Source organism: Gorilla gorilla, chromosome 22, assembly GCF_029281585.2.
Source record: "Gorilla gorilla gorilla isolate KB3781 chromosome 22, NHGRI_mGorGor1-v2.1_pri, whole genome shotgun sequence".
Lineage (NCBI taxonomy): Eukaryota > Metazoa > Chordata > Mammalia > Primates > Hominidae > Gorilla > Gorilla gorilla.
This window is the reverse complement of record NC_073246.2, coordinates 4,366,226-4,383,500: the sequence shown is the minus strand read 5'-3', so window position 1 is coordinate 4,383,500 and position 17,275 is coordinate 4,366,226.

Here is a 17,275-nt window from a genome sequence, read left to right as displayed (position 1 = left end):
ATATCAAATTTCACCAAATTTATATTGTATACCGTACACAGAATATCAAATTTCATTAAATATATATTACAGACTGTACACAAAATATCAAATTTCACCAAATATATATTATATTCTGTACATAAAATGTCAAATTTCACCAAAAATATACTAAATACTGTACATAAAATAACAAATTTCACCATATATATTTTATGTAGTGTACAAAAAATGTCAAATTTCTTCATATATATATTATATACTGTACATAAAATATCAAACTACACCAAATAAATACTATATACTGTTCATAAAATATCAACCTACACCAAATATATATTATATACTGTACATAAAATATCAAATTTCACCAAATATATATTATATACTGTACATAGAATAACGACACCAAATATATATTATGTACTGTATATAAAATATCAAACTTCACCAAATATTTATTATATACAGTACATAAAATATCAAAGTTCCCCCAATATGTATAATACACTGCACATCAAATATCAAATTTCACCAAATATATATTTTGTACTGTACATAAAATATCAAATTTCACCAAATATATATTATATATTGTACATAAAATATCAAACTACACGAAATATATACTATATACTGTACATAAAATATCAAACTACACCAAATATATATTATATACAGTGCATAAAATATCAAATTTCAACATATTTATATTGTATACCGTACACAAAATATCAAATTTCATGAAATATATATTACAGACTGTACACAAAATATCAAATTTCACCAAATATATATTATATGCTGTACATAAAATATCAAATTTCACCAAAAATGTACTATATACTGTACATAAAATAACAAATTTCACCAAATACACATTATGTACTGTACAAAAAATATCAAATTTCTTCAAATATATATAATATACTGTACGTAAAATTTCAAATTTCCCCAAATATATATTATATACTGTACAAGAAATATCAAACTATACCAAATATATGTGATATATTGTACATAAAATATAAAAATACAAAAAATATATGTTATATACTGTACAAAAAATATCAAAGTACACCAAATATATATTATACAGAGTACATAAAATATCAAATTTCACCAAATATAAATTATATATTGTAGATGGAATATCAAACGACACCAAATATATATTATGTACTCTACATAAAATACCAAATTTCACCAAATATTTATTATATACAGTACATAAAATATCAAAGTTCACCAAATATATATTAAACACTGTATATCAAATATCAAATTTCACCAAATATATATTATGTACTGTACATAAAATATCAAATTTCACCAAATATATATTATATACTGTACATAAAATATAAAACTACACCAAATATATACTAGATACTGTACATAAAATGTAAAAGTACACCAAATACATATTATGTACTGTACATAAAATATCAAATTTCACCATATTTATATTGTATACTGTACACAAAATATCAAATTTCAACAAATATATAATATATACTGTACATAGAATGTCAAATGACACCAAATATATATTATGCACTGTACATAAAATATCAAATTTCACCAAATATTTACTATATACAGTACATAAAATATGAAAGTTCACCAAATATATATTATACACTGTACATCAAATATCAAATTTCACCAAATATATATTATGTACTGTACATAAAATATCATATTTCACCAAATATTTAGTATATACAGTACATAAAATATCAAAGTTCACCACATATATATTATACACTGTACATCAAATATCAAGTTTCACCAAATATATATAATGTACTGTACATAAAATATCATGTTTCACCAAATATTTAGTATATACAGTACATAAAATGTCAAACTACACCAAATATAAACTATATACTGTACAGAAATTATCAAACTACACCAAATATATATTATATACTGTACATAAAATATTGAATTTCACCAAATTTATATTGTATACCGTACTCAAAATATCAAATTTCATCAAATATATATTACAGACTGTACGCACAATATCAAATTTCACCAAATATATATTATATACTGTACATAAAATATCAAATTTCACCAAAAATATTCTATATACTGTACATAAAATAACAAATTTCACCAAATATATATCATGTACTGTACATAAAATATCAAATTTCTTCAAATATATATTATATACTGTACATAAAATATGAAATTTCACCACATATATATTATATACTGTACAAGAAATATCAAACTACAACCAATATATATGATATACTGTACAGAAAATATCAAAGTACACCAAATATATATTATATACTGTACAAAAAATATCAAATTTCACCAAATATATATTATATATTGCACATAAAATATCAAATTTCACCAAATACTTATTATATACAGTACATAAAATATCAAAGTTCACCAAATATATATTATCAACTCTACATCAAATATCAAATTTCAACAAATATATATTATGTACTGTACATAAAATATCAAATTTCTTCAAATATATATTATATACTGTATATAAAATATGAAAATTCACCAAATATATATTATATACGGTTCAAAAAATATTAAAATACACCAAATATATATGATATACTGTAAATAAAATATCCAAGTACACCAAATATATATTATATACTGTACAAAAATATCAAAGTACACCAAATATATATTATATATTGTATATAAAATATCAAGTTTCACCAAATATTTATTATATACATTACATAAAATATCAAATTTCACCAAATATATATTATGTACTCTACATATAATATCAAATTTCACCAAATATATATTATATATTGTACATAAAATATCAAACTACACCAAATATATACAATATACTGTACAAGAAATATCAAACTACACCAAATATATATGATATACTGCATAAAATATCAAAGTACACCAAATATATATTATATAGTGTACAAAAATATCAAATTTCACCAAAAATATACTATATTCTGTACATAAAATAACAAATTTCACCAAATATATATTATGTAGTGTACATAAAATATGAAATTTCACCAAATATATATTATATACTGTACATAAAATATCAAATTTCACCAAATTTATATTGTATACCATACTCAAAATATCAAATTTCATCAAATATATATTACAGACTGTATGCAAAATATCAAATTTCAGCAAATATATATTATATACTGTACATAAAATATCAAAATTCACCAAAAATATACTATATACTGTACATAAAATAACAAACTTCACCAAATATATATTATGTACTGTACACAAAATATCAAATTTCTTCAAATATATATTATGTACTGTACATAAAATATCAAATTTCAACAAATATATATTATGCGCTGTACAAAAAATATCAAAGTACACCAAATATATATTATATACTGTACATAAAATATCAAATTTCACCAAATATTTATTATATACAGTACATAAAATATCAAAGTTCACCAAATATATATTATACACTGTACATTAAATATCAAATTTCACGAAATATATGTTTTGTATTCTACATAAAATATCAAATTTCACCAAATATATATTATGTATTGTATATAAAATATCAAACTACACCAAATATATACTATATACTGTATATAAAATATCAAACTACACCAAACATATATTATATACTGTACATAAAATATCAAATTTCACCAAATTTATATTGTATACCGTACACAAAATATAAAATTTCATCAAATACATATTGCAGACTGTACACAAAATATCAAATTTCACCAAATATGTATTATATACTGTACATAAAATATCAAATTTCACCAAAAATATACTATATACTGTACATAAAATAACAAATTTCACCATGTATATTTTATGTAGTGTACAAAAAATGTCAAATTTCTTCATATATATATTATATACTGTACATAAAATATCAAACTACACCAAATAAATACTATATACTGTACATAAAATATCAACCTACACCAAATATATATTACATATTGTACATAAAATATCAAATTTCACCAAATATATATTATATACTGTACATAGAATATCGACACCAAATATATATTATGTACTATATATAAAATATCAAACTTCACCAAATATTTATTATATACAGTACATAAAATATCAAAGTTCCCCAAATATATATAATACACTGCACATCAAATATCAAATTTCACCAAATATATATTTTGTACTGTACATAAAATATCTAATTTCACCAAATATATATTATATATTGTACATAAAATATCAAACTACACCAAATATATACTATATACTGTACATAAAATATCAAACTACACCAAATATATATTATATACTGTACATAGAATATCAAATTTCACCAAATTTATATTGTATACCGTACACAAAATATCAAATTTCATCAAATATATATTACAGACTGTACACAAAATATCAAATTTCACCAAATATATATTATATACTGTACATAAAATATCAAATTTCACCAAAAATATACTATATACTGTACATAAAATAACAAAATTCACCAAATACATATTATGTACTGTACATAAAATATGAAATTTCACCAAGTATATATTATATACTGTATATAAAATATCAAACTACATCAAATATATATTATGTACTGTACATAAAGTATCATATTTCACCAAACATTTAGTATATACAGTACATAAAATATCAAAGTTCACCACATATATATTATACACTGTACATCAAATATCAAGTTTCACCTAATATATATAATGTACTGTACATAAAATATCAAATTTCAACCAATATGTATTATATATTGCTCATAAAATATCAAACTATACCAAATATATACTATATACTGTACATAAATTATCAAACTACACCAAATATATATTATATACTGTACATAAAATATCGAATTTCACCAAATTTATATTGTATACCGTACTCAAAATATCAAATTTCATCAAATATATATTACAGACTGTACGCAAAATATCAAATTTCAGCAAATATATATTATATACTGTACATAAAATATCCAAATTCACCAATAATATACTATATACTGTAGATAAAATAACAAATTTCAACAAATATATATTATGTACTGTACATAAAATATCAAATTTCTTCAAATATATATTATATACTGTACATAAAATATCAAATTTCATCATATATATATTATGCGCTGTACAAAAAATATCAAAGTACACCAAATATATATTATATACTGTACATAAAATATCAAATTTCACCAAATATTTATTATATACAGTACATAAAATATCAAAGTTCACCAAATATATATTATACACTGTACATTAAATATCAAATTTCACGAAATATATATTTTGTATTCTACATAAAATATCAAATTTCACCAAATATATATTATATATTGTACATAAAATAGCAAACTACACCAAATATATACTGTAGACTGTACATAAAATATCAACCTACACCAAATATATATTATACACTGTACATAAAATATCAAATTTCACCAAATTTATATTGTATACCATACACAAAATATAAAATTTCATCAAATACATATTGCAGACTGTACACAAAATATCAAATTTCACCAAATATGTATTATATACTGTACATAAAATATCAAATTTCACCAAAAATATACTATATACTGTACATAAAATAACAAACTTCACCATATATATTTTATGTAGTGTACAAAAAATGTCAAATTTCTTCATATATATATTATATTCTGTACATAAAATATCAAACTACACCAAATAAATACTATATACTGTACATAAAATATCAACCTACACCAAATATATATTATATACTGTACATAAAATATCAAATTTCACCAAATATATATTATATACTGTACATAGAATAACGACACCAAATATATATTATGTACTATATATAAAATATCAAACTTCACCAAATATTTATTATATACAGTACATAAAATATCAAAGTTCCCCAAATATATATAATACACTGCACATCAAATATCAAATTTCACAAAATATATATTTTGTTCTGTACATAAAATATCAAATTTCACCAAATATATATTATATATTGTACATAAAATATCAAACTACACCAAATATATACTATATACTGTAGATAAAATATCAAACTACACCAAATATATATTATATACTGTACATAAAATATCAAATTTCACCAAATTTATATTGTATACCGTACACAAAATATCAAATTTCATCAAATATATATTACACACTGTACACAAAATATCAAATTTCACCAAATATATATTATATACTGTACATAAAATATCAAATTTCACCAAAAATATGCTATATACTGTACATAAAATAACAAAATTCACCAAATACATATTATGTACTGTACATAAAATATGAAATTTCACCAAATATATATTATATACTGTATATAAAATATCAAACTACACCAAATATATATTATGTACTGTACATAAAATATCATATTTCACCAAACATTTAGTATATACAGTACATAAAATATCAAAGTTCACCACATATATATTATAAACTGTACATCAAATATCAAGTTTCACCTAATATATATAATGTACTGTACATAAAATATCGAATTTCAACCAATATATATTATATATTGCACATAAAATATCAAACTACACCAAATATATACTATATACTGTACATAAATTGTCAAACTACACCAAATATATATTATATACTGGACATTAAATATCGAATTTCACCAAATTTATATTGTATACCGTACTCAAAATATCAAATTTCATCAATATATATTACAGACTGTACGCAAAATATCAAATTTCAGCAAATATATATTATATACTGTACATAAAATATCAAAATTCACCAAAAATGTACTATATACTGTACATAAAATAACAAATTTCACCAAATATATATTATGTACTGTACATAAAATATCAAATTTCTTCAAATATATATTATATACTGTACATAAAATATCAAATTTCATCAAATATATATTATGCGCTGTACAAGAAATATCTAAGTACACCAAATATATATTATATACTGTACATAAAATATCAAATTTCACCAAATATTTATTATATACAGTACATAAAATATCAAAGTTCACCAAATATATATTATACACTGTACATTAAATATCAAATTTCACGAAATATATATTTTGTATTCTACATAAAATATCAAATTTCACCAAATATATATTATATATTGTACATAAAATATCAAACTACACCAAATATATACTATATACTGTACATAAAATATCAAACTACACCAAATATATATTATATACTGTACATAAAATATCAAATTTCACCAAATTTATATTGTATACCGTACACAAAATATAAAATTTCATCAAATACATATTGCAGACTGTACACAAAATATCAAATTTCACCAAATATGTATTATATACTGTACATAAAATATCAAATTTCACCAAAAATATACTATATACTGTACATAAAATATGAAATTTCACCAAATATATATTATATACTGTACAAGAAATATCAAACTACACCAAATATATATGATATACTGTACATAAAATATCAAAGTACACCAAATATATATTATATACTGTGCAAAAAATATCAAAGTACACCAAATATATATTATATACTGTAAATAAAATATCGCATTTCACCAAATTTATATTGTATACCGTACTCAAAATATCAAATTTCATCAAATATATATTGCAGACTGTACGAAAAATATCAAATTTCACCAAATATATATTATATACTGTACATAAAATATCAAATTTCACCAAAAATATACTATATACTGTACATAAAATACCAAATTTCACCAAATATATATTATGTACTGTACATAAAATATCAAATTTCTTCAAATATATATTATATACTGTACATAAAATATCAAATTTCACCAAATATATATAATATACTGTACAAGAAATATCCAACTACACCAAATATATATTATATACTCTACATAAAATATCAAAGTACACCAAATATATATTATATACTGTACAAAAAATATCAAAGTACACCAAATATATCTGATATACTGCACAGAAAATATGAAATTTCACCAAATATACATTATATAGTGTACATAGAATATCAAACAACACCAAATATATATTATGTACTGTACATAAAATATCAAATTTCACCAAATATTTATTATATACAGTACATGAAATATCAAAGTTCACCAAATATATATTATACACTGTACATCAAATATCAAATTTCACGAAATATATATTATGTAATGTACATAAAATATCAAATTTCACCAAATATATATTATGTATTGTACATAAAATATCAAACTGCACCACATATATACTATATACTGTACATAAAATATCAAACCCCACCAAATATATGTTATATACTGTACATAAAATATCAAATTTCACCAAATTTATACTGTATACCGTACACAAATATCAGATTTCCTCAAATATATATTATAGACTGTACACAAAATAACAAATTTCACCAAATATATACTATGTACTGTACATAAAATATCAAATTTCTTCAAATATATATTATATACTGTACATAAAATATGAAATTTCACCAAATATATATTATATACTGTACAAGAAATATCAAACTACACCAAATATATATGATATACTGTACAAAAATTATCAAAGTACACCAAATATATATTATATACTGTACAAAAAATATCAAAGTACACCAAATATATATTATATATTGTACATAAAATATCAAATTTCACCAAATATTAATTATATACAGTACATAAAATATCAAGGTTCACCAAATATATATTATACACTCTACATCAAATATCAAATTTCACCAAATATATATTATGTACTGTACATAAAATATTTCACCAAATATTTAGTATATACAGTACATAAAATATCAAAGTTCACCGCATATATATTATACTCTGTACATCAAATATCAAGTTTCACCAAATATATATAATGTACTGTACATAAAATATCAAATTTCACCAAATATATATTATGTATTGTACATAAAATATTGAACTACACCATATATATACTATATACTGTGCATAAATTATCAAACTACACCAATTACATATTATATACTGTTCATAAAATATCGAAATTCACCAAAGTTATATAGTATACCATACTCAAAATATCAAATTTCATCAAATCTATATTACATCAGTCCACAAAATATCAAATTTCACTAAATATATATTATATACTGTACATAAAATATCAAATTTCACCAAAAATATACTATATACTGCACATAAAATAACAAATTTCACCAAATATATATTACGTACTGTACATAAAATATCAAATTTCTTCAAATATACATTATATACTGTACATAAAATATGAAATTTCACTAAATATATATTATATACTGTACAAGAAATATCAAACTAAACCAAATATATATGATATACTATACATAAAATCTCAAAGTACACCAAATATACACTATATAATGTACAAAAAATATCAAAGTACACCAAATATATATTATATACTGTAAATAAAATATCGCATTTCACCAAATTTATATTGTATACCGTACGCAAAATATCAAATTTCATCAAATATATATTGCAGACTGTACGAAAAATATCAAATTTCACCAAATATATATTATATACTGTAAATAAAATATCAAATTTCACCAAAAATATACTATATACTGTACATAAAATAACAAATTTCACCAAATATATATTATGTACTGTACATAAAATATCAAATTTCTTCCAATATATATTATATACTGTACATAAAATATCAAATTTCACCAAATATGTATAATATACTGTACAAGAAATATCAAACTACACCAAATATATATGATATACTGTACAAAATATATCAAAGTACACCAAATAAATATTATATACTGTACATAAAATATTAAATTTCACCAAATATATATTATATACTGTACAAGAAATATCAAACTACTCCAAATATATATTATATACTCTACATAAAATATCAAAGTACACCAAATATATATTATATACTGTACAAAAAATATCAAACTACACCAAATATATATGATATACTGCACATAAAATATGAAATTTCACCAAATATATATTATATACTGTACATAGAATATCAAACAACACCAAATATATATTATGTACTGTACATAAAATATCAAATTTAACCAAAAATTTATTATATACGGTACATAAAATATCAAAGTTCACCAAATATATATTATACACTGTACATCAGATATCAAATTTCACCAAATATATATCATGTACTGTACATAAAATATCAAATTTCACCAGAAATATTCTATATACTGTACGTAAAATAAATTTCACCAAATATATATTATGTACTGTACATAAAATATCAAATTTCACCAAATATATATTATATATTGTACATAAAATATCAAACTACACCAAATATATACTATATACTGTACTTAAATTATCAAACTACACAAAATATATATTATATAGTGTACATAAAATATCGAATTTCATCAAATTTATGCTGTATACCGTACTCAAAATACCAAATTTCATCAAATATATATTACAGACTGTACGCAAAATATCAAATTTCACCAAATATATATTATATACTGTACATAAAATATCAAATTTCACCAAAAATATACTATATACTCTACATAGAATAACCAATCTCACCAAATATATATTATGTACTGTACATAAAATATCAAATTTCTTCAAATATATATTATACACTGTACAAAAAATATGAAATTTCACCAAATATATATTATATACTGTACAAGAAATATCAAACTACACCAAATATATATGATATGCTGTACATAAAATATCAAAGTACACCATATATATTATATACTGTACAAAAAATATCAAAGTACACCAAATAAATATTATATACTGTACATAAAATATCAAATTTCACCAAATATATATTATATACTGTACATAGAATATCAAATGACACCAAATATATATTATGTACTGTACATAAAATATCAAATTTCACCAAATATTTATTATATACGGTACATAAAATATCAAAGTTCACCAAATATATATTATACACTGTACATCAAATATCAAATTTCACCAAATATATATTATGTACTGTACATACAATATCAAATTTCACCAAATATATATTATGTATTGTACATAAAATATCAAACTACACCAAATATATACTATATACTGCACATAAAATATCAAACTACACCAAATATATGTTATATACTGTACATAAAATGTCAAATTTCACCAAATTTATATTGTATACCGTACACAAAATATCAAATTTCATCAAATATATATTACAGACTGTACACAAAATAACAAATTTCACCAAATATATATTATATACTGTACATAAAATATCAAAATTCACCAAAAATATTCTATATACTGTACATAAAATAACAAATTTCACCAAATATATATTATGTACTGTACTTAAAATATCAAATTTCTTGAAATATATATTATATAATGTACAAGAAATATCAAACTACACCAAATATATATGATATACCGTACATAAAATATCAAAGTACACAAAATATGTATTATATACTGCACATTAAATATCAAACTACACCAAATATATATTACATACTGTACATAAAATATCAAAGTACACCAGATATTTATCTTATACTGTACATAAAATATGAAAGTCCCCCAGATATGTATTCTATAATGTACATAAAACATCAAAATTCACCCCATAGGTATCATATACGGTATATAAAATATCAAAGTATACCTAATATGTATTATATTCTGTACATAAAATAACAAAGTAAACCAAACATATATTCTACAGTGTACATAAAATCTGAAAGTACTCCAAATATGTATTATATACTGTACATGAAATATCAAAGTACACCAAAGATATATACTGTACACAGAATATCAAACTACATTATATATGTGTAATACAGTGTATATAAAATATTATATTACACAAAATATGTATCATATACTGTACATAAAATATCAAAGTACACCAAATATGCATCATAAACTGTACAAAACACTTCAGAGTACACCGAATATGTATCGTATACTATACATAAAATATCAAAGTTTAACAAACATGTATTGCATACTGTACATAAAATATCAAACTATACCAAATATGTATCATATACTGTACATAAAATATCAAAGTACACCAAACATATATTATATACTGTACATAAAATATCAAACTACACCAAATGTATATTATATACTGTACATAAAATATCAAAGTACACCAAATATAAATTGTATGCTGTACACATGATAACACAGTACACCAAATATATATTATACACTGTACATAAAATATCAAACTACACAAAATATGTATCATACACTGTACATAATATTTCAAAGTACACAAAATATATATTATACACTGTACATAAAATACCAAGTACACCAAATATGTATCACATATTTTACATGTAATATCAACCTACACCACATATGTCTCATGTACTGTACATAAAATATCAAAGTACACAAAATATGTATTATAAACTGTATATGAAACATCAAAGTACACCAAATATGTATCATATACTGTATGTAAAATATAAAAGTACACCAAATCTGTATCATACTATGTACATAAACTATCATTCCACAGCAAATATGAATCATTTACTGTACGTAAAATACCAAAGCACACTAAATGTTTATCATATACTGTTCCTAAAATATCAAAGAACACCAAATATATAATATACTGTACATAAAATATCAAAGCACACCAAACATATAAACTGTACAAAATATATCAAAGCACACCAAATATATATTATATACTGAATATAAAATATGAAAGCACACCAAAAATAGATTATATACTGTATATAAAATATCAAATCACACCAAATATATATAATATACCATACATAAAATATCAAAGCACAACCAATATGTATTATATACTTTACATGAAATGTCAAAAAGCACCAAATATATATTATACACTGTACATAAAACATCAAAGTAAACGAAATACATATTATATACTGTACAAAAACATCAAAATACACCAAATATATTTTATATACTGTACATAAAATATCACAGTACACCAAATATGTACCATAGACTATACATAAAATATCAAAGTACACCAAACTTGTATTATATACTATACATAAACTATTAAAGTACACCAAACATATATTATGTACTGTACATAAAATATCCAATAACACCAAACATATATTTTATACTGAACATAAAATATCAAAGTGCACCAAATATATTTTATATACTGTACATAAAATAACAAACTACACCAAATTTGTATCATGTATTATACATAAAATATCAAATTACACCAGAAATGAATCATATATTGTACATAAAATACCAAAGTACAAAAAATATGTATCATATTGTGTACATAAAATATCAAAGCACACCAAATATGTATTATACACTGTAACTAGAATATGAAAGTACACCACATATGTGTCATACTGTACATAAATTATCAAAGTGCACCAAATATGTATCATATACTGTACATAAAATATCAAATTTCACCAAATATGTATCATGTACTGTACATAAAATAACAAAGTACAGCAAATATGTATCACATACTGTACAAAAAATGTCAAAGCGCACAAAATATGTATCATATAGTGTACATAAAATATAAAGGTACAGCAAATATGAATCATATACTGGACATAAAATATCAAAGTACACCAAATATGTATCATATACTGTACATAAAATATCAAAGTACACAAAATATGTATTATATACTGTACATAAAATATCAAAGTACACCACATATATATTATATTCTGTATGTAAAATATCAATGTACACCAAATATATTTCAAATACTGTACAGAAAATATCAAATTACTGCTTATATATACTGTACATAAAATATCAAACTACACAATATTTATATTATGCTCTGTACATAAAATATCAAAGTACATCAAATATTTATCGTATAGTGCGCATAAAATGTCAAATTACACCAAATATGTATCATATACTGTACGTAAAATATCAAAGTACCCAATATATGTATCATATACTGTACATAAAATTTCAAAGTATGCCAAATATGTATCATATACTGTACATAAAATATCAAATTACACCAAATAAGTATCATATACCGTACATAAAATAACAAAATACACAAAATACGTACAATACATTGTACTTAAATGTCAAATTACACCAAATATCTATCGTATACTGTATATAAAATATCAAAGTAAACAAACATTTATTGTATACTATACATAAAATACCAAATTTCACCAAACACGCACCATATACCGTACATAAAATATCAAACTACACTGTATATATATTATATACAGAACATAAAGTATCAAAGAACACAATACATATATTATATACTGTACATAAAATATCAAAGTAAACCAAATATATATTATATACTGTATTTAAAATGTCAAATTACACAAAATAAATATTATATACAGTACATAAAATATCAAAACACACCAAATATGTATCACATACTGTAGATAAAATATCAAAATACACCAAATATGTATCATATACTTTACATAAAATATCAAACTACAGCAAATATGTAACATATAATGTACATAAAATATCAAAATACAACAAATATGTATCATATACTGTACATAAAATATCAAAATACACCAAATATGTATCAGATACTGTAGAAAAAATATCAAAATACACCACATATATATCATATACGGTACATAAAATATCAAAGTACACCAAATGTGTATCAAATACTGCACATAAAATATCAAAGTACACCAAATATATATTCTATACTGTACAAAAAATATCAAAGTACCCAAAATATACATACTATACTGTACATAAAATATCAAAGTACACAAAATATATATACAGTACTGCACATAAAACATCAAAGTACCCATCCTATACATTATGTACTGTACATAAAAAATCAAAGTTCCCAAACTATATGTTATTTACTGTACATAAATATCAAAGTACCCAAAATATATATTATGTAGTGTACATAAAATTTCGAAGTACACAATGTATATATTGTGTACTGTATATAAAATATCAAAGTAGCCCAACTATATGTTGTGAACTGTACATAAAACATCAAAGTACCCAAACTATATATTCAATACTGTACATAAAATATCAAACTATACCTAATATGTATTCTATACTGTACATAAAGTATCAAAGTACACCAAATATATATTTTATACTGTACATAAAATATCAAAGTACACCAAATATGTATTGTATACTGTACATAAAATGCCAAAGTACAACAAATATATATTCTATACTGTACATAAAATGTCAAAGTACACCACATATATATTCTATACTGTAAATAAAATATCAATGTACTCCAAATATATATTCTATACTGTACATAAAATATCAAATTACACCAAATATATATTCTATACTATACATAAAATAAAAAAGCACACAAAGTATATATTCAATCCTGTACATAAAATATCACAGTACCCCAAATATGTATTTTGTACTGTACAATAAATATCAAAATACCCCAAATATATATTCTATACTGTACATAAAATATCAAAGTACAACAAATATATTCTGAATGCTGTAAATAAAATATCAAATTACACCAAATATATATCCTATACTCTACAGAAAATATCAAAGTCCAACAAATATATATTGTATACTGTGCCTAAAAATCAAATTTACAAGAAATATATGTTCTATAATGTACATAAAATATCCAAGTACACGAAACATATATTCTATACTGTACATAAAAGTTCAATATAGAGTAAATATATATTCTATACTGCACATAAAATATCTATTATATATGATGTATGACATATATTACATATGTTATATATTATATATCATTATAATATTCTATATTATATGATTATACTGTATATTATATATATCTTAATATATAATATGTATTTTACCATAATATATTATATATAATATATCTTAATATATTATATATAACGTATCATAATATATTATATATTTGATTGTATTACTGTACATAATGTAATATATTATATATTTAATGTAATATGTCATGTATAAAATATATAATATATTCCCATGTTATATGATATGTTATATAACATAATATATCATATACAATATTCTGTATAATTTATAATATCTAATATACTATCTATTATGAATAATATATTATATATCACATGTAATATATATAATACTTCATATATTATATATAATACATTATATATTATATATAATAGATAATACATTATATATTTTATGTAATATATCATACATTATATATTATATTATATATTAAATATTACATAATATATCATGTGTTATACATATGATATTCTGTATTATATAATATGTTATATAATATATATTATATAATATGTATTATATATTATATATACATATATGATCTATAATTCTATATAAAATTATATGCAGTATATAATAACATATTATGTTATATATAATAATTATATATTTTACATGAATTAATATTGTGTATAATAAAAATGTATCATTATATTTTATATTATATGTAATATATTGTATATAATATAAGGATGCAGTATGTAAAAGGAAATTATATATATGTTATGCATATTATACAAGTTATATATATTACATTATATATATTTATATATATATTCACACACATATATGTATATATTTGTTTGTTCCCTATTTCCATGATATAATATACAATATGTTATATAATATATAACATCTAATACATAATACATTATATATTATATAATATCTAATATATTACATATTATGTATAATATGTTACATATTATATGTAATATATAATACATTATATATAATATCATATAGTAAATATATATTATATACTGTGTTGTACATGTGATATTCTATATTATATAACATACGATATATTAGAAATTATATATTATATATACTGTATATTATTATATTCTCTATAATTATATATAACTGTATAATTATGTATATAATTATATATTTTGTTATATGTAAATTTAGATATTATTACAGGAATTATATTGTTTATAATAATAACATATCATTATATTTCATATTATGCATAAGATGTCGTATATAATATAAGGATGCAGGATGTAAAAGATAATTATATATATGTTATACATATTATATAAGTTATATATATAACATTATATTAATTATATATATATACAGACATATATATATGTTTTTGGGGTGCCCTATTTCCCATCTCATAACTTATTTTAAGAAGTACAGCACAGTAAAGTGTGGGCTTGGGATTCAGTTTTTGAAACAAATCACTTAGCCTTCAATGATCTTCC